The sequence below is a fragment of the Triticum urartu genome, chromosome 7 (genome assembly GCF_003073215.2).
Source record: "Triticum urartu cultivar G1812 chromosome 7, Tu2.1, whole genome shotgun sequence".
Classification (NCBI taxonomy): Eukaryota; Viridiplantae; Streptophyta; class Magnoliopsida; order Poales; family Poaceae; genus Triticum; species Triticum urartu.
In genome coordinates, this window is record NC_053028.1 from 175942963 (window position 1) to 175969690 (window position 26728).

Sequence of the window (26728 nt, forward strand, 5' to 3'; positions counted from 1 at the left end):
AGTGTGCTTCCTGATGTTAAATTCTAGACTTCTGTTAATTTCACTAAGTCTAAACCTGTTATTGGATGAACTAGCCGTAGCTTAGGGTTCATCTTTTGTTAAGCTTCATGAGTGGATCCCTTCCATGTATTTTGTTGTCATGTTTGAGTGCTGTAGCATATTTATCTTGATGCATTTAGATGGCTACTTGCTGATTATCGCAGACCGGTGTCATATTTGTTTTGCTTGCCATTTCCAAACCGTGCATCCGATTCCGGTGATCTTTATATCGATTTCAACCAAAATCACCTCACCTTTCCAGTGGCCCTCTTTGATTTCCAAGTTAAGGCCAGGTTCAATAATTCCTTGTCAAATCTTGCATATGCATCACATATCGCATCCCGCATAGCACACCATGTTTGCATCATGTTGTTTGAGCATTGCACGTGATTGATTGTGTTCCTTTTGCTTGTTTGTCTTGTTTGGGTAGAGCCGGGAGACGAGTTCACGAATGAGGAGCCCGTTGAGTTTGCTTACGAGGATCAAGTCAACTCTGACAACTTTGCAGGCAAGATGATCATACCCTCGAAATCACTTCTATCTTTGCTTGCTAGATGCTCGCTCTTTTGCTATGCCTATGCTACGATGCCTACCACTTGCTTATCATGCCTCCCAAATTGCCATCTCAAACCTCTAACCCACCATGTCCTAGCAAACCGTTGATTGGCTATGTTACCGCTTTGCTCAGCCCCTCTTATAGCGTTGCTAGTTGCAGGAGAAGATTGAAGCACTACAGGAAACTGGAGATTTGCCGTCAGTATTGTCTTTGCCGTGAGCATTTTATCGGGGCAGACGGCGAAGAAAGGGTTTGCTGTCATCAACAGACGGCAAAGAAAAACTAACGGCAAAATATACTTTGCCGTCTGCGAAAAAATAAATAGACGGCAAAAAGCTCACTTTGCCATCTGCAAAGCAAACTACAGACGGCAAAGATTTTCGCCGTCTGCGGTTTCTACTACAGACGGCAAAATATGCCCTTTGCCGTAAACGCAGACGGCAAAGAGCATATTTTCCCGTCTGTAGTATAAATCACAGACGGCAAAGATCTTTGCTGTATGTAGTTTTTTTCGCAGATGGCAAAGCAAAGAAGCACACCTCGCGGATCCATGCCACGGATCGATGACATGGCATGATCCGCGGTGCGGTGCCTCTCTTTCCATCCACCACGCCCGACCCCACCCACCACCTTATCCCCACGTCCCCACCAACCCACCCATCGAACCAACCACTCTCCCACTCCGACACCATCTCTCCCCCTCGATCTCGTCTTCTCTGCTATCGGCACTGCATCGCCGCCGCCGCTCGGTCGCCCCCGCCGCTCGGTCGCCCCCGCCTCCCCATCCACGTCCCCCCGCCGACTGGTCCTGCCTCACCGCCGCCGCCGCCCGGTCGGCCCGGCCTCCTCATCCGCGCTGCCTGGCCCTGCCTCGCCGCCACCTCCCAATCCGCGTCCCCGTGCCGCCTAGTCCTGCCGGGCCGCCACCGCCCGGTCGGCCCGGCCTCCTCATCCGCGACACCCACACTGCCTGGCCCCGCCTCGCCGCCGCCGCCCGGTCGGCCCCGCCTCCCCATCCGCGTTCCCGCGCCGCCTGGCCCTGCCTCGCCGCCGCCGCCGCCCGGTCTGCCCGGCCTCCTCATCCGCGACCCCGCGCTGCCTGGCCCTGCCTCGCCGCCCGGTCGGCCCCGCCTCCCCATCCGCGACGCCCGGCTTCGCGCGCCGCCGGCCTCCCTCCGAGCACCCGCAGTCGCCCGCCTCCACCTCTGCTCCTCTCCTTCGCCCCCGCCTTCACATGCCCCGGGCCTCTGCCTCCTCTGCTCTCCTCTGCCAGCGGCGGGGCTTGGCGCACAGAGTTGGCGGGGTCAAGTGGATCCAGCGCCCGGACAAGAGTGGCGAGCTCCGGCGCGGCGGCAGACGGCTTGAGCTCCTCGGATGTCGGTGTGTTCCTATGCATGGTGAAAGGAAGGAGAAGGGAGAGAGGCGCAGCTGCTGCTCCAGCGATGCATGGGCCGGTGGGAGTATAGATCAAACTCCTGTATTGTAACATAGTGTAATCTGTTCGGGTGTAATCCATTCATCTTGTTAAACAGAGTAGTTTTGTTTTGTCTTGTGAAATCCATTCGTTCGTGTATGATTCTTAGAACAAAAGTGTTGATGGATACTGTGGAGTTCTTCGTCCGTTTGTTCCTGGTCGCCTCTGCACTTGTTTGTACGATATATATTTTTTTAAATAAAAAATTTTCTTTGCGGTCTGTGATGTTGGCGGATGACGGCAAAGCTGGATTTTGGCTGACGGCAAAGCACTAACGCCGTCCGTCAAGGCCACGGGTCTGTTAGGTCGCTTGTTTTGCCGTCTGGTTTGTATCACTGACGGCAAACACAATTGCCTGACGGCAAAGTCTTTGTCGTCACCCAGAAAAAATAGCAGACGGCAAAGTATTCTTTGCCAATTAATCTTTGCCGTCTGACTTTGCCGTCTACTTACTGACGGCAAACTCTTTGCCGTCTGGATTTACGTCTTTGCCGTCTATGATCCACAGATGGCAAATTACCTGTTTCCTTTAGTGAAGATCGTTCCTTGTTGGAACATTGCTTATTGTTGGGATATCACTATATTATCTTGTTATCTTAATGCACCTATATACTTGGTAAAGGGTGGAAGGCTCGGCTTTTTGCCTAGTGTTTTGTTCCACTCTTGCCGCCCTAGTTTCCGTCATATCGGTGTTATGTTCCCGGATTTTGCGTTCCTTACGCGGTTGGGTTATAATGGGAACCCCTTGATAGTTCGCCTTGAGTAAAACTCCTCCAGCAAGGCCCGACCTTGGTTTTACCATTCGCCACCTAGACTTTTTCCCTTGGGTTTCGCGGACTCAAGGGTCATCTTTATTTTATACCCCCGGGCCAATGCTTCTCTAAGTGTTGGTCCAACCCAGAGCACCGTGCGGGGCCGTCCGTTGGCAACTTGGGTTACGTTGGCTCCCGTACGCTTAGCTTATCCGGTGTGCCTTGAGAACAAGATATGTGCAGCTCCTATCGGGATTTGTCGGCATAGCGGGTGGTCTTGCTGGACTTGTTTTACCATTGTCGAGGATGTCTTGTAACCGGGATGCCGAGTCTGATTGGGTCTTCCCGCTAGAAGGAATATCCTTCGTTGACCGTGAGAGCTTGTGATGGGCTAAGTTGGGACTCCCCTGCAGGGATTTGAACTTTCGAAAGCCGCGCCCGCGGTTATGGGCAGATGGGAATTTGTTAATGTCCGGTTGTAGATAACTTGAAACTTAACTTAATTAAAATGAATCAACCGCGTGTGTTACCGTGATGGTCTCTTCTCGGCAAAGTCCGGGAAGTGAACACGGTGTTGGAGTAATGCTTGACGTAGGTTATTCTAGGATCACTTCTTGATCATAGTTCTTCGTTCGTGCTTTGACTTCTCTTCTCCCTCTCTTTTGCGAACAGGTTAGCCACCATATATGCTAGTCGCTTGCCGCAACTCCACATATTACCTTGCCTTACCTATAAGCTTAAATAGTCTTGATCGCGAGGGTGCGAGATTGTTGAGTCCCCGTGACTCACAGATTACTTTCAAAACCAGATGCAGGGACCGATGATACCGTTCCAGACGATGCACTTGAGCTCAAATGGGAGTTCGACAAAGACTCTCGCCGTTACTATGTGTCTTTCCCAGATGATCAGTAGTGGTGCCCAGTTGGGGCGATCGGGGACTTTGTCGCATGTGGGGGTTGATCTTTATTTTGGTACCGTAGTCGGACCATGAGTGTATTGGATGATTGTAATGTTATTCATGTATTTGTGTGACGTGGCGAGTGTAAGCCAACTATGTACCTTTTCCCCTATTATCTATTTACATGGGTTGTTGTGAAGATTACCTTACTTGCGACATTGCTTTCAATGCGGTTATGCCTCTAAGTCATGCTTCGACACGTGGGAGATATAGCCGCATCGAGGGCGTTACAAGTTGGTAATCAGAGCCTTCCCCGACCTTAGGAGCCCCCCTGCTTGATCGAATCGTTGGCGTTGTTGAGTCATTTAGGAATTATATATCGAAGAATTTAGGAATTCTTTTTACTCCCCAGTCCCTTCATCACTCTGGTAAGGCATCCTGACGTAGAGTTTTGACTCTTCTCTTCTCAAATTTCACTAAAATATTTAGGATCACGTGGGTATCTTGGAATCGTTCCAATCGATTTGTGACGAGAACATTGTTCTTGGTGCCTCCTGTCATTTAGGGGTTGTGGCAGTGTCCCGGGGAGTTGAGCTCTGAGGTGTGGTCGTCACAATTTTATCGTTGAGATTCTGAAATACCTGAGTTTCGCCGACATCGAAAATCTCTTTTATGCAATTGTTGGTGAGATAACCTCGACGCCACCCAGTACTGGGGTGGGAGTTCGGGAGTATTTCCATAACTTGTATAACGGATGCTTTTCAAAGGTTGAGGTAGACGATTTCCGAAGTTTTTCTCGGTTATGTGTTAAAGGATGGATACAGCTGGATGTAGGATTTGCTAGATTTGGGTGAGATATTATGCTTCCCCTGTATCCCCAACACCTGATTGCATAACCGGAAAGGTTCGGGAGTTTCATAGGTGGGAATTCTTGTAGCTCTAGTTCTTCTTCCACGGATATTTGGTTTGAGATTGGGTGATCCTTACCGAGTATTCGTTCTTGTTCCGTACCTTGTTGTTTTTCTTCTACCTCAATTCTAAGTGGCTTCTCAATTTATGGATATGTGACCATTTCAATTGGAATGCATTCGTTCATTTTGTTCGGATGTGAAGACTATATGTTGCAATTTCAACCCATTTGATTCAGCTTCAATATTTGTCTGTCAATGTGCTAATGGATGTCAACCTCTTCAGGATGGCTCCTCCAACACGCACGACTCCGAATCCTAATCCGCCACCACCACCTCCACCTCCGGAGGCATGGCAAGCTGTGATGGCTGCTACCAATGCAAACACGCAGCTGATCATGCAACTTCTTCAAGAGCGCAACCAAGGGAACCAGGGCCAAGGCAGCAATCAGAACCACTTTGCTACACTCAACCAGTTCCTTGCTAACCAGCCAAAGACCTTCAGCACTTGTGTTGAGGCAACAGACGCTGATGATTGGCTCGTGGACATATGCAAGCATTTCGAGTGCAGTAACGTCAGGCCTGAGGACTTTGTCAAGTTCGCTTCCTTCCAACTCAAAGACCAAGCTGCAGAATGGTTTCAGCAGTATAAAGATTCCAGAGGAGGCCGTCTGATTACCTAGGATGAATTCCGTCAAGACTTCAAAGCTCATCATATTCCTCAGAGCGTGGTTGAAAGAAAGCATGAGGAATTCCGCAACCTGAAGCAAGGCTCTATGTCTGTTTACGAGTACAACAAGATGTTTCAGAAGCTCGCCCGTTTTGCTAAGCAAGACGTCCCTGACGAGAAGAGCATGATATACCAGTTCAGGGGTGGTCTCACAGAAGAAATCCAGCTAGCTCTCGTTCTCTTTGAGCCCAAGAGGTACGATGAGTTTTACAACATGGCAATGAAGCAAGAGACTGCTCAACTGAAGTGCGATGCTTCCAAGAAGCGAGTCAGAGATGCAACTCCTTCTTCCTCAACACAAGTGGCTAAGAAGCAGAAGTATTGGCTTCCTCCTCCTCCGTTCCGTCAGCCTTATCAGCAGAAGAGAAAAGGTGGTAGTGGATCTTCCCACTCACCCAACCCTGGCTTTCAGAACAAGACTTCGTCTCAAGCTCCAAGATCAAGTGCTCTGTATCACCGTCCGCTTTCAGAGGTCACGTGCAACAAGTGCCAACAGAAGGGTCACTATGCCAACAAATGCTTCAATCAGAGGCGTCTCCCTCCTCCTCCTCCTCCTGTGAGATCGGCAAGTACAGCTGTGGTCAAGCATAACCCCAAGCACGCCAAGGTCAACTTGCTGAATGCAGCTCAGGCAGAGGACTTGTCAGATGTCATCATGGGTAACTTTCCAGTTAACTCTGTTCCTGCTAAAGTTCTTTTTGACACTGGTGCATCGCATTGTTTCATGTCAAGATCATTTGTTCCCAAGCATGACTTCGTTTCGCAAATGTTGGGTAAACCTATGGGAGTGGTTTCTCCAGCTAAGTCTATGAGGGCTACTTCAATAGTCCCGGATGTTTCTATCATGATGGGTGATTTCAAGTTTCTGGCTTCTCCAATGGTACTTGGTAATTCGGATATTGACCTTATTCTTGGAATTGACTGGCTTTCTAAGCACAAGGCTCAGCTTGATTGTGCTGCCAGGCAAATTCAATTGACTCATTCGTCTGAGGATGTAATTGTCATTGCCGCTCGTGATGATACCATCCATCTGTTTTCTCTCAATGAGAAGGGTGAACTGGATGCCATCTCTCAAATTCCAGTCGTTTGCGAATATCAAGATGTCTTTCCAGAAGAGCTCCCAGGAATGCCTCCGCGCCGGCCAGTTGAATTCGTTATCGATCTTGAGCCGGGCACGGAACATGTTTGCAAATGTCCCTACAAGGTTGGACCTGAAGAGTTGAAAGAGCTGAAGAAGCAACTCGATATTCAAGAGCGAATGGGTCTCATCCGACCTAGTTCTTCTCCGTGGGGTTGTGGAGTTCTTTTTGTGAAGAAGAAGGATGGAACGGACTGACTTTGTGTTGACTACCGTCCATTGAACAAGAAGACTATCAAGAACAAGTACCCACTTCCCAACATCAACGAGATGTTTGAACAACTCAAAGGTGCTCAAGTATTCTCCAAGCTTGATCTCCGTATGGGCTATCATCAGATTCGAATTCGTGAGCAAGATATTCCCAAGACAACTTCTAGAACAAGCTATGGTTCATATGAATACACTGTCATTTCTTTTGGCCTCGTCAACGCTCCGCCGACTTTCTCTCGCATGATGAACTTCATGTTCAACGCCTACACAAATGACTTCGTCTTGGTCTACCTCGATGACATTCTGGTCTTTTCAAAGAACAAGCAAGATCATGCCAAGCACTTGCGTTTGGTGCTCTATAAGCTCAGGGAACATCAGTTCTACGCCAAGTTCTCGAAGTGCGAGTTTTGGCTCGATGAGGTTCTCTATCTTGGGCATATCATCTTTGCCAAGGGCATAGCGGTGAATCCTGAGAAGGTGTCTGCAATTGTGAATTGGGAACCACCTCAGAATGTGAAGCAACTCCGCAGCTTCCTTGGTCTCGCAAGCTACTGTTAAAGGTTCGTTGAGAACTTTTCAATGATCGCGAAGCCTCTTTCAAACCTTCTCCAGAAGCACGTGAAGTACGTTTGGTCTCCTGAATGTGACATAGCTTTCAACACATTGAAAGAAATATAAGTCACTGCTCCAGTTCTGACTCCTCGTGATGAATCCAAACCGTTCGAGGTCTTCTGTGATGCCTCTCTTCAAGGTCTTTGTGCAGTTTTGATGCAAGAGAAGAAAGTTGTGGCTTATACCTCTCGCCAGTTGAAGCCCAACGAGAAGAACTACCCCACTCATGACCTCGAGTTGGCGGCAGTTGTGCATGCTCTTTTGACTTGGAGACATCTCTTATTGGGAAGAAAAGTGGACATCTTCACTGACCACAAGAGTCTCAAGTACATCTTCACCGAGCCTAATCTCAACCTCAGGCAGACTCATTGGGTCGAAATGATTCAAGAGTATAATCCGAGTACCGAATATACTCCAGGCAAGGCCAATGTGATTGCTGACGCTTTGAGCAGGAAGGCTTACTGCAACAGTCTGATTCTCAAGCCTTACCAACCCGAGCTTTGTGAAGCTTTCCGCAAACTCAATCTGCAAGTTGTTCCTCAAGGTTTCCTCGCCAACCTTCAAGTCTCTCCTACTTTGGATGATTAGATTCGCGAGGCTCAACTTCTTGATGCTATGGTGAAGAAGGTGAAGATTGGGATTGCCAAGAGTCAACCCAAGTACAAGTGCTATCGCCTTGATGACAAGGATACTCTCTTCTTCGAGGATCGCATTGTTGTGCCTAAAGGTGACCTTCGTAAAGTCATTATGAACGAGGCTCACAATTCACTCCTCTCCATCCACCCTAGGAGTATGAAGATGTACCAGGACCTCAAGCAGGCTTATTGGTGGACTCGAATGAAGCGTGAGATTGCTCAGTTCGTGAATGAATGTGATGTCTGCAGAAGAGTGAAGGCAGAACACCAACGACCAGCTGGTCTCCTCCAACCTCTTGCCATTCTAGAATGGAAGTTTGACCACATTGAGATGGACTTCGTGACGGGATTTACAAAGTCCAAGCATGGCAATGATGCTATATTTGTTGTCATCGACAAACTCACTAAAGTGGCTCATTTCCTGCCTATCAAAGAGTCTATCACTGCAGCCCAATTGGCGGAGCCTTATACCTCTCGTATTGTCTCTCTGCACGGCATTCCGCGGTTGATCTCTTCAGACCATGGCAGCATCTTTACCTCCAAGTTTTGGGATTCTTTTCAGAAGGCCATGGGCACCAACATCCGTTTCAGCACAGCTTTTCATCCTCAAACTAGCGGTCAAGTCGAGCGTGTCAATCATATTCTTGAAGATATGCTCAGGGCTTGCGTTATCTCCTTCGGTATGAAGTGGGAAGATTGTCTTCCATATGCCGAGTTCTCCTACAACAACAGCTTTCAAGCGAGTTCGGGCAAGGCCCCATTTGAAATTTTCTGTGGCAGGAAGTGCCGTACTCCTCTTAACTGGTCGGAGACTCGTGAACGTCAACTTCTTGGAAATGACTTGATCACAGAGGCAGAGGAAATGTGCAAAGTCATTCGTGATAACCTCAAAGCAGCACAATCGCGCCAGAAGAGCTACTATGATAGTAAGCATCGTGATTTGGCTTTCGAGATCGGAGACCATGTTTATTTCCGCGTCTCTCCAATGAAAGGTACTCGTTGCTTTGGTATCAAAGGGAAGCTTGCCCCTAGATATGTGGGCCCTTTCAAAATCGTCAGCAAGAGAGTCGATCTCGCCTATCAACTCGAGCTTCCTTCAAACTTTGCAAATGTGCACGACGTGTTCCATGTCTCTCAGCTCCGCAAGTGCTTCAAGACCCCTGACCGCACCGTCAACTTCGAAGACATTGATCTCCAAGAAGACCTCTCTTATCGTGAGCACCCAGTTGCTATTCTTGAAGAGACTGAGCGCAAGACTCGCAATAAGTCAATCAAATTCCTCAAAGTCAAGTGGTCACACCATTCCGACCCTGAAGCCACCTGGGAACGGGAGGATCACCTCCGTTCTGAGTACCCGGAATTTTTCCAGTCCTAGATCTCGGGACGAGATCCATTCGTAGTGGTGGAGTGTTGTAACACCCCGGATGTAATTTACCTTATCTGTACTCCAACTCTTGCCGTTTCCGGCCTAAGTTATTCTATTTTCCTCGGGTTCGGGTTTTTGTCTCCGTGTGTTGTTGCCTTGTCATGCATCTCATATCATGTCATCATGTGCATTGCATTTGCATACATGTTCATCATATGCATCCGAGCATTTTCCCCGTTGTCCGTTTTGCATTCCGACGCTCCTATCTCCTCCGGTGCCCCTTTCTACCTCTTTTCATGTGTGGGGGTTAAACATTTCCGGATTGGACCGAGACTTGCCAAGCGGCCTTGGTTTACTACCGGTAGACCGCCTGTCAAGTTTCGTGCCATTTGGACTTCGTCTGATACTCCAACGGTTAACCGAGGGACCGAGAAGGCCTCATTTGTGTTGCAGCCCAACACCCTTCCAATTTGGCCCAAAAACCCACCTAAACCCTCTCCATCGTCTCGGTCGTTCGATCACGATCGCGTGGCCGAAAACCGCACTCGATTTGGAGCTTCCTAGCTCCCTCTATGCCTATATATAGATCCCCTCTTGAAAATCTCGGATCCCCTCCTTCCAAACCCTAACTTTCTACCTCGCGCGCCACCGGACATGTCCGGAGTCCGCCGGACAGAGCATCGCCGCCAGTCGTAGCGCGCCACGTGGCAGGTGCCGCCACCTCGCACCCGCGGCCCGCCGAGCCCGCTCGGGGCCCCCGCGGCCCAGATCCCTTGCGCCACCGCCCGAGCTTCTTCTTCCTCTCGCGCCGCCCGGGTCCTCCCTTGCGCCGCCACCCACCGTCTCCTCGCCAGTCCTCCCCGACGCAGGAGACCACAGATGACTCCGCGCCGGCGACCGCCGACGACGCCGCGCCCCACACCGCCCGAGGTCGCCGCCCTCCTCCGAGTCCGGCGACTCCCTCGCCGTCCACCGCCTCGACACCGGCCCACCTCCACATCCCCGGCGACAGCCTGGCCGGTGAACCTCGTTGTGCGTGCCACCGCGGCCCGGATCTGGATCGGGAGCTACAGTAAACCCTAGATCCGGGGTTGACTTTCCCCCTCTCTTCTTATTTTTTGCAATATTCTTCATGTCGTAACTCCGCATCCGTAGCTCCGATTTGCGCGTGTAGCATATCAAAATGTTCGTCTCAACGAGTGCTTCATTTCATCTCATTACATCATTTTCGTTTGAGCTCATCTTGATGCCCGAAATGCTGTTGGAAGAGGGCTATGTGATAAACTTGGCAGATCTGTTTCATCAAATAGCTTTTTGTCATTTTTGCCATGATTAAAGTGTGCATGATATGCTCTTGAGCTCTACATGAGTTTTGTTATATGTCATGCCATTTTTACAGAGGTATTTACCATGTATTTTTGTGATATGTGTGGTGACTGGCACAAGCTTGCAAAGTAGCATAATCGGTAATGCTGATTTCAGGGACATAGAATTTCACGAAGTCCCTGATCTATTTTTGTCGTTATGCCATATGTTCATGTTGTTTCCTAGTGATCCGTGCCTCTTTTGAGGATGATCAGTAAGGATGTTTTGTTCACATTGTGGTGATCTATCCATCCATGTCTTTGTTTGCATTTATGGAGCACCCTAGCTTGAGTCAATCGAGCTCTACTTTTGCTATTTCGTGAATCCTGGCAGATTGTTGACTTGTTAGCGATTTTGCCGAGGATGTTGCTATTGATGCGTGAATGCTATGTTGTTGTTCTTTCCATGTCTAGATTCTATGCCATGTATTCTTGATGGGTGTATGCTTAGTTTGTCATGCCATGCTCTGTAGTGAGTGCATCGAGCTCGTGAACATGCCTACTCGTTAACTGATTTGCATGCTCCAGTTTTTCACTAAGTCTGAGATCTGTTTATGTTTTTGACATGTTCACATGCTTGCAATTGTATTTTTTGATCCCTTTTGGCTCAAGGTCACTAATGGACTTTTGTTAAGTGCTTTGAGTAGCTTCATGCCATGCCTTGCTTTGCCATGTTAAGTTCCTGTAGCATGTACTTTTCATGCTCTAAAGTGTGCTTCCTGATGTTAAATTCCAGACTTGTGTTAATTTCACTAAGTCTGAAACCTATTATCGTTTGCACTTTTGCCATGCTTGTTTGAACCTGTTATTGGATGAACTAGCCGTAGCTCACTGTTCATCTTTTGTTAAGCTTCATGAGTGGATCCCTGCCATGTATTTTGTTGTCATGTTTGAGCGATGTAGTATATTTATCTTGATGCATTTAGATGGCTACTTGCTGATTATCGCACACCGGTGCCATATTTGTTTTGCTTGCCATTTCCAAACCGTGCATCCGGTTCCGGTGATCTTTATATCGATTTCAACCGAAATCACCTCACCTTTCCAGTGGCACTCTTGGATTTCCAAGTTGAGTCCAGGTTCAATCATTCCTTGTCAAATCTTGCATATGCATCACATATCGCATCCCGCATAGCATACCATGTTTGCATCATGTTGTTTGAGCATTGCACATGGTTGATTGTGTCCCTTTTGCTTGTTTGTCTTGTTTGGGTAGAGCCGGGAGACGAGTTCGCGAACGAGGAGCCCGTTGAGTTTTCTTACGTGGATCAAGTCAGCTCTGACAACTTTGCAGGCAAGATGATCATACCCTCGAAATCACTTCTATCTTTGCTTGCTAGATGCTCGCTCTTTTGCTATGCCTATGCTACGATGCCTACCACTTGCTTATCATGCCTCCTAAATTGCCATGTCAAACCTCTAACCCACCATGTCCTAGCAAACCGTTGATTGGCTATGTTACCACTTTGCTCAGCCCCTCTTATAGCGTTGCTAGTTGCAGGAGAGGATTGAAGATCGTTCCTTGTTGGAAGATTGCTTATTGTTGGGATATCACTATATTATCTTGTTATCTTAATGCACCTATATACTTGGTAAAGGGTGGAAGGCTCAGCCTTTTGCCTAGTGTTTTGTTCCACTCTTGCCACCCTAATTTCCGTCACATCGATGTTATGTTCCCGGATTTTGCGTTCCTTACGCGGTTGGGTTATAATGGGAACACCTTGATAGTTCGCCTTGAATAAAACTCCTCCAGCAAGGCCCGACCTTGGTTTTACCATTCGCCACCTAGCCTTTTTCCCTTGGGTTTCGCGGACTCAAGGGTCATCTTTATTTTGTACCCCCAGGCCAGTGCTTCTCTAAGTGTTGGTCCAACCCAGAGCACCGTGCGGGGCCGTCCCTTGGTAACTTGGGTTACATTGGCTCCCGTATGCTTAGCTTATCCGGTGTGCCCTGAGAACGAGATATGTGCAGCTCCTATCGGGATTTGTCGGCACAGCGGGTGGTCTTGCTGGACTTGTTTTACCATTGTCGAGGATATCTTGTAACCGGGATGCCGAGTCTGATCGGGTCTTCCTGCTAGAAGGAATATCCTTCGTTGACCATGAGAGCTTGTGATGGGCTAAGTTGGGACTCCCCTGCAGGGATTTGAACTTTCGAAAGCCGTGCCCGCAGTTATGGGCAGATGGGAATTTGTTAATGTCCGGTTGTAGATAACTTGAAACTTAACTTAATTAAAATGAATCAACCGCGTGTGTTACCGTGATGGTCTCTTCTCGGCAGAGTCCGGGAAGTGAACACGGTGTTGGAGTAATGCTTGACGTAGGTTATTCTAGGATCACTTCTTGATCATAGTTCTTCGTTCGTGCTTTGACTTCTCTTCTCGCTCTCTTTTGCGAACAGGTTAGCCACCATATATGCTAGTCGCTTGCCGCATCTCCACATATTACCTTGCCTTACCTATAAGCTTAAATAGTCTTGATTGCGAGGGTGCAAGATTGTTGAGTCCCCGTGACTCAAAGATTACTTTCAAAACCAGATGCAGGGACCGATGATACCGTTCCAGACGATGTGCTTGAGCTCAAGTGGGAGTTCGACGAAGACTCTCGCCGTTACTATGTGTCTTTCCCAGATGATCAGTAGTGGTGCCCAGTTGGGGCGATCGGGGACTTTGTCGCATGTGGGGGTTGATCTTTATTTTGGTACCGTAGTCGAACCATGAGTGTATTGGATGATTGTAATGTTATTCATGTATTTGTGTGACGTGGCGAGTGTAAGCCAACTATGTACCTTTTCCCCTTTTATCTATTTACATGGGTTGTTGTGAAGATTACCTTACTTGCGACATTGCTTTCAATGCGGTTATGCCTCTAAGTCATGCTTCGACACGTGGGAGATATAGCCGCATCGAGGGCATTACATCCAGCTCAATGTGAGCGGTGGCTCCCGACCGAGAACAGCTAGATCAAAGCTAATGAGGATGGTGCACTATCAAGTTTTGGGAAGAAGGGGGAGTTGTGTGCTGCTGAGAGACCACCGTGGAGCGTTTTCGGCATGCGTGTGTCATTTTTTCTGTCAGCATATGTGGAACCCCGAGCGGACAAAGGTTTTGTCGTGTGATATGGAGAATCTCTTAATTTAGTGAGCTTTTGAGCACCAACGTGTTGTCACGCGATGACACATATACCTCTATGTTATCGCTTCTATCCTATCACAACCAAGTTGCTTGCATGCATTTATTGTGTGCTAGCCATCTTTTGACGTCAACTGATGGGCAAATGCTTCCAAATTTTTATCTGGGCATTAGTACACAATTTATGTATTCAAATATTAGAGGTCCGGGTGGGATGTATGACAACCGTGAACAGTGATTTATTTTCGTATTTCAAATGGAAATTTTTTGTTAGGTGTGACTAATGAGAACCTTCTCTATTCACATAACTAATGGTATTTTTTCAAACATATATAATCCCATAAAAGCAAAGTGAATCTAGAATTGACTTGAATGCACTAAATGAATGTGGATATGATGAGGCATGTTTCTATCAAAGTATTTGTTATTTAATTGAAGACAAACTCTAATGATTAGTGAGGTGCATGATGTACACCCTATATGTTGTATGGAGAATCTAACGAGAACCAATATGCGAGAACAAGTCATCACTTCCAATATATCACTTCATCAACTGCAGTGGTCGGGCCTTGAGTCTGACTCAACTTCACATCTTGTAACACAGGCATGAACCCTTTCTTTGACTGATCCATTTTGAACTTCTTCAAAACTTTGTCAAGGTATGTGCTCTGTGAAAGTCCTATTAAGTGTCTTGATCTATCTCTATAGATCTTGATGCCCAATATATAAGCAGCTTCACCAAGGTATTTCATTGAAAAACTTTTATTCAAGTATCCTTTATGCTATCCAGAAATTCTATATCATTTCCAATCAACAATATGTCATCTACATATAATATCAGAAATGCTACAGAGCTCCCACTCACTTTCTTGTAAATATAGGCTTCACCGAAAGTCTGTATAAAACCAATGCTTTGATCACTTCATCAAAGCGTAAATTCCAACTCCGAGATGCTTGCACAAGTCCATAGATGGATCGTTGGAGCTTGCACACTTTGTTAGCACCTTTAGGATCGACAAAACCTTCTGGTTGCATCATATACAACTCTTCTTTAAGAAATCCATTAAGGAATGCAATTTTGACGTCCACTTGCCAAATTTCATAATCATAAAATGCGGCAATTTCTAACATGATTTGGACTGACTTAAGCATCGCTACGGGTGAGAAGGTTTCATCATAGAAACACCTTGAACTTGCCGAAAACCTTTCGCGACAAGTCGAGCTTTGTGGATGGTGACATTACCATCAGCGTCCATCTTCTTCTTGAATATCCATTTATTCTCAATGGCTTGCCAATCATCGGGCAAGTCCACCAAAGTCCATACTATGTTCTAATATGTGGATCCTATCTCAAATTTCATGGCCTCAAGCCATTTATCGGAATCTGGGCTCATGATGGCTTCTTCATAGTTCGTAGGTTCGCCATGGTCTAGTAACATGACTTCCAGAATAGGATTACCATATCACTCTGGTGCGGAATGTGCTCTGTTCGACCTACGAGGTCCAGTAGTAACTTGATATGAAGTTTCATGATCATCATCGTTAGCCTCCTCTCTAGTTGGTGTAGGCATCACGGGAGCGGATTTCTCTGATGTGCTACTATCCAAATTGAGAGAAGGTACAATTGCCTCATCAAGTTCTACTTTCCTCCCACTCACTTCTTTCGAGAGAAACTCCTTCTCTAAAAATGTTCCATTCTTGGCAACAAAGGTCTTGCCTTCGGATCTGTGGTAGAAGGTGTACCCGATTGTTTCCTCAGGGTAGACGCACTTCTCCGATTTGGGTTCCAGCTTATCAGGCTGAAGCCTTTTGACATAAGTGTCACAACCCCAAACTTTAAGAAACGATAGCTTAGGTTTCTTGCCAAACCACAGTTCATACAGTGTCGTCTCAGCGGATTTAGATGGTGCCCTATTTAACGTGAATGCAGCTGTCTCTAATGCATAACCCCAAAATGGTAGTGGTAAATTGGTAAGAGACATCATAGATCGCACCTTATCTAATAAATTATGGTTACGATGTTCGTATACACCATTACACTGTGGTGTTCCAGGTGGCGTGAGTTGTCAAACTATTCCACATTGTTTTAAATTAAGGCCAAAATCGTAACTCAAATATTCGCCTCAGCCATCTGATCGTAGAAACTTTATTTTCTTATTACGATGATTCTCCACTTCATTCTGAAATTCTTTGAACTTTTCAAATGTTTCAGACTTGTGTTTCATTAAGTAGATGCACCCATATCTGCTCAAATCACCTATGATGGTCAGAAAATAACGATACCCGACGCGTGCCTCAACACTCATTGGACTGCATACATCGGTATGTATTATTTCCAATAAGTCATTAGCTCGCTCCATTGTTCTGGAGAACGGAGTTTTAGTCATCTTGCCCATGAGGCATGGTTCGCAAGTATCAAATGATTCATAATCAAGTGATTCCAAAAGCCCATTTGCATGGAGTTTCTTCATGCGCTTTACACCAATATTACCTAAACGTCAATGCCACAAATATGTTCCACTATCGTTATCAACTTTGTATCTTTTGGCATCAATATTATGAATATGTGTATCACCAGAATTGAGATTCAAAAAAAATAGACCACTCTTCAAGGGTGCATGACCATGAAAGATATTACTCATATAAATAGAACAACCATTATTCTCTGATTTAAATGAATAACCGTCTCGCACTAAACAAGATCCAGATATAATGTTCATGCTCAACGCTGGCACCAAATAACAATTATTCAGGTTTAAGACTAATCCCGAAGGTAGATGTAGAGGTAGCGTGCCGACGGTGATCACATCGACCTTGGAACCATTCTCGACGCGCATCGTCACCTCATCCTTAGCCAATCATCGTTTAATCCGTAGCTCCAATTTCGAGTTACAAATATGAGCACCCGAACCAGTATCAAATACCCAGGCGCTACTACGAGCATTAGTAAGGTACACATCAATAACATGTATATCAAATATACCTTTGTTCACTTTGCCATCCTTCTTATCCATGAAATACTTGGGGCAGTTCCCTTTCCAGTGACCAGTCCCTTTCCGGTAGAAGCACTCAGTTTTAGGCTTGGGTCCAGCTTTGGGCTTCTTCCCGGGAGTGGCAACTTGCTTGCCATTCTTCTTGAAGTTCCCCTTCTTTCCCTTGCCCTTTTTATTGAAACTGGTGGTCTTGTTAACCATCAACTCTTGATGCTCCTTCTTCATTTCTACCTCCACAGCCTTGAGCATTGCGAAGAGCTCAGGAATTGTCTTCTCCATCCCTTGCATATTATAGTTCATCACGAAGCCTTTGTAGCTTGGTGGCAGTGATTAAAGAACTCTGTCAATAACACTATCATTTGGAAGACTAACTCCCAGCTCAGTCAAGTGATTATGATACCTGGATATTTTGAGTATGTGTTCACTGACAGAACTGTTCTCCTCCATCTTGCAGCTATAGAACTTGTTGGAGACTTCTTATCTCTTAACTCGGGCATTTGCTTGAAATATTAACTTCAACTCCTGGAACATATCATATGCTCCATGACGTTCAAAATGTCTTTGAAGTCCCAATTCTAAGCCGTAAAGCATGGCACACTAAAAACTATTGAGTAGTCATCAGATTGAGCTTGCTAGACGTTCAAAACATTAGCAGGCCTTTCACCTAGCGATGCATCAAGGACATAATTCTTATGTGCAGCAATGAGGATAATCCTCAAGTTACGGACCCAACCCGTGTAGTTTCTACCATCATCTTTCAACTTAGCTTTCTCTTGGAACGCATTAAAATTCAGGGAACGGTAGCACGGGCCATTGATCTACAACATAGATATGCAAATACTATCAAGACTAAGTTCATGATAAATTAAGTTCAATTAATAAAATTACTTAAGAACTCTCACTTAGATAGACATCCCTCAAGTCATCTAAATGATACTTGATCCAAATCAACTAATCCATGTCCGATCATCACGTGAGATGGAGTAGTCATCAATGGTGAACATCTCTATGTTGATCATATCTACTATATGATTCACGTTTGACCTTTCGATCTCTAGTGTTCCGAGGAAATGTCTGTACATGCTAGGCTCGTCAAGTTTAACCCAAGTATTCTGCATGTGCAAAACTGTCTTGCACCCGTTGTATGTGAACGTAGAGTCTATCACACCCGATCATCATGTGGTGTCTCAACATGACGAACTGTAGCAACGGTGCATACTTAGGGAGAACATTTTTACCTTGAAATTTAGTGAAGGGATCATCTTATAATGCTACCATCATACTAAGCCAAATAAGATGCATAAAAATATAAACATCACATGCAATCACAATATGTGACATGATATGGCCATCATCATCTTGTGCTTTTGATCTCCATCTCCAAAGCATCGTCATGATCTCCATCATCACCAGCTCGACACCTTGATCTCCATTGTAGCGTCGTGGTCGTCTCTGCAACTATTGCTTCGACAACTATCGCTAACGCATAGTGATAAAGTAAAGCAATTACATGGTGTTTGCATTTCATACAATAAAGAGACAACCATAAGGCTCCTGTCGGTTGTCAGATATCTTAAAAAACATGCATCTCATACAATAGCGTTTATCACATCATGTCTTAACCATATCACATCACAACATGCCCAGCAAAAACAAGTTAGACGTGCTCTACTTTGTTGTTGCAAGTTTTACGTGGCTGCTACGGGCTTCTAGCATGAACCGTTCTTACCTATGCATAAAACCAGAATGGTGTTTCGTCAAGTTTGCTGTTATAACCTTCTTCAAGGACAGCCGTAGTCAAATTCGATTCAACTAAAGTAGGAAAAACAGACACCCGCCAGTCACCTTTATGCAAAACTAGTTGCATGTCTGTCGGTGGAACCGGTCTCATGTGCGTGGACATGTAAGGTTGGTCCGGGCCGCTTCATCCCACAATACCGCCTAGAAAACGAGAGTCAAATGACAAATATTGTAAATTGAGAGGAGATGAGATTTGTGATTAGGAACCTGGTATATGTTGAAGATCCTCCCCGGCAATGGCGCTAGAAATTCCTTTTGATGCAGCTTGAAGCTACGTCGGTGTTTCCCCAAAGAGGAAGGGATGATGCAGCACAGCGGTAGTTATTTCCCTTAGTTATGAGACCAAGGTTATTGAACTAGTAGGATAACCAAGCAACACAACATAAACATCCCCTGCACACAAATAACAAATACTCACAAACCGACGTGTAAAAGGGGTTGTCAATCCCTTTCGGGTAGCGGCGCCCCAAGATAGGCAAACAGACGTGAGATAAATTGTAGTAGATTGATAGATCGAACACTAAATAAAATAAATAAGAATAAATTGCAGCAAGGTATTTTTGTATTTTTGCTTTAATAGATCTGAAAATAAAAGCAAAGGAAAAGTAGATCGCAAAGGCATATAATATGAGAAAGAGACCCGGGGGCCGTAGGTTTCACTAGTGGCTTCTCTCAAGAAAAATAGCAAATTGTGGGTAAACAAATTACTGTTGGGAAATTGATATAAATTCAAATAATCATGATGATATCCAGGCAATGATCATGATATAGGCATGACGTCCAAGATTAGTAGATCCACTCCTACCTGCATCTACTACTATTACTCCACACATCGACCGCTATCCAACATGCATCTAGTGTATTAAGGTCATGGGGAAACAGAGTAATGCAATAAGAATGATGACATGATGTAGACAAGATCTATCTATGTAGAGATAGACCCCCATTGTTTTATCCTTACTAGCAATGATACATACGTGTCGGTTCCCTTTCTGTCACTGGGATCAAGCAGTGTAAGATCGAACCCACTACAAAGCACCTCTTCCCACTGCAAGATAAATAGATCAAGTTGGCCAAACAAAACCCAAATATCGGAGAAGAAATACGTGGCTATAAGGAATCATGCATATAAGAGATCAAAGAAACTCAAATAACTTTCATGGATATAAAAATATAGATCTGATCATAAACTCAAAGTTCATCTGATCCCAACAAACACACCGCAAAAAGAGTTACATCATATGGATCTCCAAGAGACCATTGTATTGAGAATTAGACGAGAGAGAGGAAGCCATCTAGCTACTAACTACGAACCCAAAGGTCTACAAAGGACTATTCACGCATCATTGGAGAGGCACCAATGGAAGTGGTGAACCCCTCCGTGATGGTGTCTAGATTGGATCTGGTGGTTCTGGACTCTGCGGTGACTGGAATTGATTTTCATCAACTCCCCTAGGGTTTCTAAAACATTGGGGTATTTATAGAGCAAAGAGGCGGTCCGGGGGGCACCCGAGGTGGGCACAACCCACCAGGGCGTGGCTGGGCCTCCTGGCGCGCTCTGGTGGGTTGTGCTCCCCTCGGAGCACACCAGGCGCTACCTTGGCCCATTGGGTGTCTTCTGTTCCATAAAACATCTCCATGAAGTTTTGTTGCATTTGGACTCCGTTTGGTATTGATTTCCTGCAATGTAAAAACATGCAGAAAACAGCAACTCGCACTTGGCACTATGTCAATAGGTTAGTACCAAAAAATGATATAAAATGACTATAAAATGATTATAAAACATCCAAGATTGATAATATAATAGCATGGAACAATAAAAAAGTATAGATACATTGGAGAGATATCAGCATCCCCAAGCTCAATTCCTGCTCGTCCTCGAGTAGGTATGTGATAAAAACGGAATTTTTGATGTGGAATGTTGCCTAACATGTCATATCATACTCTTTTCTTTATATTGTCGGTGTCAAAACCGACGGATCTCGGGTAGGGGGTCCCGAACTGTGCGTCTAAGGAGGATGGTAACAGGAGGCAGGGGATACGATGTTTACCCAGGTTCGGGCCCTCTTGATGGAGGTAATACCCTACGTCCTGCTTGACTGTTCTTGATGATATGAGTATTACAAGAGTTGATCTACCACGAGATCGTAGAGGCTAAACCCTAGAAGCTAGCCTATGGTATGATTGTATGTTGTCCTATGGACTAAAACCCTCCGGTTTATATAGACACCGGAGGGGGATAGGGTTACACAAGGTCGGTTACAAGGGAGGAGATATACATATCCGTATTGCCTAGCTTACCTTCCACACCAAGGAGAGTCACATCCGGGCACGAGATGAAGTCTTCAATCTTGTATCCCCTCAGTAGCCCCTGAACCAGGCTTCAATGACAATGAGTCTGGCACACAGTATTGCCTTCGGCATTGCAAGGCGGGTTCCTCCTCCGAATACTCCATGGAAGAGTTTGAACACAAGGATAGTGTTCGGCCCTGAAAAATAAGTTCCACATACCATTGTAGAGAGAATAATATTTCCACAAATCTAATCTGCTGACACGTTTTGACAACATGACATCATGCCACGGCCCGGTCATTATTCGAACCGTTTTTCTCAACCAGCACTGCACATATCGCGAAGTGGTTTTCTTGACACATCTTGTCAAAGCAGAGATTGTGTTCCCCTTATCACGGGATTCTCATCAATACAGACATGGGTAACCCAACCGTGCCTGTTGGTATGACTCCCAGATCTTAGGCAAGTCCCAAATGGCCACGAGGAGGACGCCTAATATTCACCCCCTTTATAACGAGGACAAGGCCTTTTCTTTCTCCCTCTCGTGCTCAATCGAATCCTTCCCCCGCCTCGAGTTCTAACACCCAAAGCTCAAGTCAGGCGATTCAGACCTTCAACTATGTCCGGATCCAACCTTCAAGGTCGGTGGATGCCCTCCTCTATAACGGAGGAGGACATCAAGAAGCTGAGAGAGGCCAGATATCTGACCGCCGAAATTTCACATAGGCTGCCTGCCCGAGGGCAGGTCGTCCCTACTACCGAACCCACCGAGAGTGTCGTGTTCATCTCCCACTTCCTCCGAGGACTAGGCCTCGCTCTGGATCCCTTTGTCAGGGGTCTTGTGTTCTATTATGGGCTGGATTTCCATGATCTAGCCCCGGACTCCCTTCTTCACATCTCGTCATTTATTGTCGTATGTGAGGCCTTCCTCCGCATTACCCCTCACTTCGGCCTATGGCTCAAGACCTTCGATGTGAAGCCGAAGATGATCGAGGGGCGGCACACAGAGTGCGGAGGTGCTTTAATAAGCAAAATCGCTGATGCTCCATGGCCAGAGGGCTCCTTCCCAGAGGTGTCCAGATTGTGGCAGCGGGAGTGGTTTTACATCACAGCTCCCCGAAGTGCCAAGTGGGTAGCCGCCCCCACCTTTCGCTCGGGCCCCCCACCGCAATTGATGTCATGGATCAGCAGGGGGCTGAGCTGGGGTACAGCAAAGGACGTGCCAATACTGCAAAGCTGTATCCGAGATCTCTTTGAGAGAAATTTCAGTCTGATTATGGTAATGCAAGTTATGCTAGTTCGTCGAGTCCAGCCTTGCAAATGCCGGCCCCTCCGTATGTGGGAATTCAACCCGGAAGGACCGCGAGCTATTCAGAATTTCCTCGGCATGACGCTCAAAGAGATGTACAAATCGTTCTTCGGACACCAAATAAAGTGTCCGGACACCTCCGAGGATGTGGGTTTGAGATGCAACCGCCCTGCTACCCAAGTAAGTAATCCCATGGCCGAACTCGCCGTCCTTTTATTTATCATGGCATCATTCTAAAGAGTCACTCTTTGACCAGGACTGGATAACAAAGGCGAGGATGATCAGGTGTTCGGCCCCCCTTCCTGAGAGCTTGGACAATCCGATGCTGGAAAAGATGCTTGAGCCGGCACCTTATCTAGTGCCCTCAAAGGAAGATGAAGGGGAGAATAAAGAGGGTGAAAGCGGGCATCACTCGCTAATTATTCCAACCGAGGGAATGAGCGCCTCTGCGAGGGAGGATAACCAAGGGGAAGAATCTGACATTCTCTCTCCCTGGGTGTCGGTGTCAAAACCGGCGGATCTCGGGTAGGGGGTCCCGAACTGTGCGTCTAGGCCGGATGGTAACAGGAGGCAGGGGACACGATGTTTTACCCAGGTTCGAGCCCTCTTGATGGAGGTAAAACCCTACGTCCTGCTAAACCCTAGAAGCTAGCCTATGGTATGATTGTATGTTGTGGTTGTTGTCCTACGGACTAAAACCCTTCGGAGAGGCTAAACCCTAGAAGCTAGCCTATGGTATGATTGTATGTTGTGGTTGTTGTCCTACGGACTAAAACCCTTCGGTTTATATAGACACCGGAGAGGGTTAGGGTTACACAAGGTCGGTTACAAAGGAGGAGATATCCATATCCGTATTGCCTAGCTTGCCTTCCACGCCAAGTAGAGTCCTATCTGGACACGAGAAGAAGTCTTCAATCTTGTCTCTTCATAGTCTAACAGTCCGGCCAATGGAGATAGTCCGGCTATCCGGAGACCCCCTAATATAGGACTCCCTTAGTAGCCCCTGAACCAGGCTTCAATGACGATGAGTCTGACGCGCAATATTGTCTTCGGCATTGCAAGGCGGGTTCCTTCTCCGAATACATCACACAAGAATTTGAATACGAGGATAGTGTCCGACCCTGCAAAATAAGTTCCACATACCACCGTAGAGAGAATAATATTTTCGCAAATCTAATTTGCTGACTTGTTTTGACAGTATGACATTATGTCATGGCCCAGTGATTATTCGAACCGTTTCCTTTAACTAGCCCCACACATAACGCGAGGCAGTTTTTCAACATGTCTTGTCAAAGCAGAGATCGTGTCCCCTTATTACGGGATTCTCGTCAATATGGTCATGGGTAACCCAACCGCGCCATTGATTACGACGCTTGGGGGATAAGAGAGTTTTACCAGGCAAGTGGGGACGCTTAGTTTCGTCCGCCCATATAAAGGGATAAGGATTCACCTTTCTATCCATGCCTTCTTCCTCCTTTCCTCATTCATTTTTGCACACTCGAGCTCTAGCGCCCAAATACGCACTTCTCACCTCAACCTTCTCCAACCATGTCCGGAGCGGGAGGCAGGTGGATGGTCTCCTCCGTCATAGAGGGAGACATCAAGAAGCTGCTCGGAGCCGGATACTTAGCTGCGAATATCGCGCATCGGCTGCCCGCTACGGGGCAAATCGTCCCTACCCCGGAACCTCACGAGAGGGTACTTTTCCTCCACCACTTCCTCCGTGGACTGGGGTTTCCCCTCCATCCATTCGTCCGTGGTCTCATGTTCTACTATGGGCTGGACTTTCATGATCTGGCCCCGAACTTCGTCCTCAACATTTCGGCGTTCATTGTCGTGTGTGAGGCTTTCCTCCGCATCCGGCCCCACTTCGGCCTGTGGTTAAAGACCTTCAATATCAAGCCGAAGGTGGTACGAGGCCAACAAGCAGAATGCGGCGGAGCCATGGTGGGCAAGATGCCCAACGTTATATGGCTTGAAGGCTCCTTCGTGGAGACAATAAAGGGATGGCAATCGGCCTGGTTCTACATCACCGAGCCGCGCGACGCCAAATGGGCGGCAGCCCCCGAGTTTTGGTTCGGATTCCCTACACGGCTCACTTCCTGGAAAGAGAAGGGCTTGTTGTGGGGTTCATCGGTGGAGCTGGATGGACTCCAGAAATGTATCCAGAGTATGGCGAGCAAGAAGCTCAAGCTTGTCAACAAAGTCCAAGTTATGCTCATCTGCCAGATCCTCCCGTGTCAACAACGGGATTTTACCTTGTGGGAGTTTGACCCAGCCCGGCACCAGACTCTGAGCGAGCTCTTTGATACGATGCACAAGGACGTCTGGAAGGTGTTGTTCAAGGGCGCCGAGGTCCCTCCTTCTCTCGCCGAGGACCGCGGACTAAGCGCAAAGCACCTAGCGCGTTCGGTGAGTTCAATACGTCCCGTAGGATAGTTATTTTCCCTAGCTTAATTATGTGCGGGGTCTAATCTCCATGCCTTTGATAGGACTGGGTGGAGACGTCGGGGGAGATTAACTGTCCAGCCCCTTTGCCCGAAGATACTGCGGGCGCTCTCCTGACGGAGATGCTGACTCCGGCTCCTTAGAAGGTGCCGGAGAAGACCAAGAGGGCCAAGGGAACCCGAAAGAGTTCCCGGCGCCAGGTGTTATCGGACTCATTGTCCGATAACTCTGCGGCACACTCCTCCCCCGAAGACGAGGAGGAAGAAGAAGATGCTCCCACTCCAGGCAGGGGAGACAAGAAAAGGAAGGCCGCCCCAATTGGGGAGGCCGAAGGGTCCAAGAAGGGGAGAATTCTCCTTCCGGACTACTCTATCACCGCCGCCGACGGTGAAGACGAGTGGCTGCCCATGGCCAAGCCCCTGGGGAAGTTGTAAGTATTTGGATACCAGAGTAAATCATAGTATTCCTTTGCCACACTACTTCACCTAACGCCGAAATATGATTATGCAGGCCGCCCCGAGCCCGTATCGATGTATCATCGAACGGCTCCCTGGGCTCGTCGGACATGGATAGCGATCCAGTCCCGACCGCCACCTCCCCTCATCCTGCCGATGACGCTGAGGTGCTGTCTCAAGAGGCACCGGATCGAGGGGAGACAGTCCCGGAGGCGCCTCAAGGAGACCTTCCAGACTACGGGAGCCAAGGGGACGGGGCCCCTGAGAGCTCCGAGTTCGGCCCTCAGCCGGACACCGCGTCGGAACCTCCAGTGGTTCCGGGCTCGGGCAGGCGGCCTCCTTCTAAGAGGGGCAAGACGCCTGTGCCGGTGACCTCTGTCCATCCAGACGCGCCGGACAATCTGCTGGAAGCACTTCGCAGCGCTTCCATCGATGAGGAGCACCGTACTATTATGAGTGCGGTGGTCCAGAAGGTTTAGTCCGCCAAGAGCGGTTTGACTGAAGCCTGTGCCAGCCTTCTAACAGGTTTTGAGGTAAGTGTTTTAAAATGTAGTAGAAATATTACTGCATAGACAGTAGCCCCTGATGCTATGTTCGGTGTTCACAAAGAAAAGCCGAACAGAGGATCAAATAATATCGCAGGAGTCTAATATAAGTATGTCAATATGCATATGCAGGCTTCGCTGCTGGCGTCCGCCGCACTGTCTGCGGAGGTCGCCGTACTGAAGCAGGACCTCGAGGGGTCCAGGAAAGAGCTCGGCCTTGCCAAGAGGCAGCTCGAGGAGAACAAGGGTAAGTAATACCCTGTCTATAGATATGTATATATAAAAGAAGACGCGATTGCAAAATGACAGGATCATCGTATATTTGCCAGGGGCCACGACCGAGGTGGCGACCCTGAAGCAAGCGCTAACCAAGGCTGAAGATAAAGCGGCCAAGGAGCGCACTGAGCGAGAGAAGCATGAGGCTCGGGTGGGCAAGGTGCAGCAAGAGCTCCAGGCTCTCGTGGAGAAGAACGAGGCGTTGGAGCTTGACTCAAAGACGCGGGAGTCTGAGCTTGCCGCGGCCCTCGGGAGCGCAAAAAGTGCCAAGGCCGAAGCCCAAAAGGCTCTCCAGGAGAACGACGCAATGAAGAAAATGGTGGCGTCTAAGGCTTTCTAAGCAAGCATGTAAAAGTAAATTACCGATTACTTACCAGAATCCGGAGCTCTCCAGGAGCATTCGCAGATTTGCCCTGCAGTGTGTCCGATGCCGCACAATTTTACCAGGCCGAGGATGGAAGCTCAACGGAGAAGCTGTTCTGGTCTCAGTATGCTGAGGCCGAACACCCGGTGCCAATGAGCGACCACCTGAAGCAGGTGGTCGAGTTACATAAGGCGGCCGATCAGGCCATGAAGGGCTTTATAGTCCGGCTGTGGCCTGGCGGCGCCCTTCCGAAAAGCTTCTTCGGCCTGGTAAGGCGGCTTGTGGATGCCTGCCCACGGCTGGAGGTCCTCAAGCAATCTGTCTGCATTGAAGGTGCACGCCTGGTTTTGCCGAACAGTACCCCAGAGGCCGCGCCCGCGCCAATCGAGGAAGAGTGGCTAGACACCGCCTCAGGAGCTGCAGTCTCAACGGCG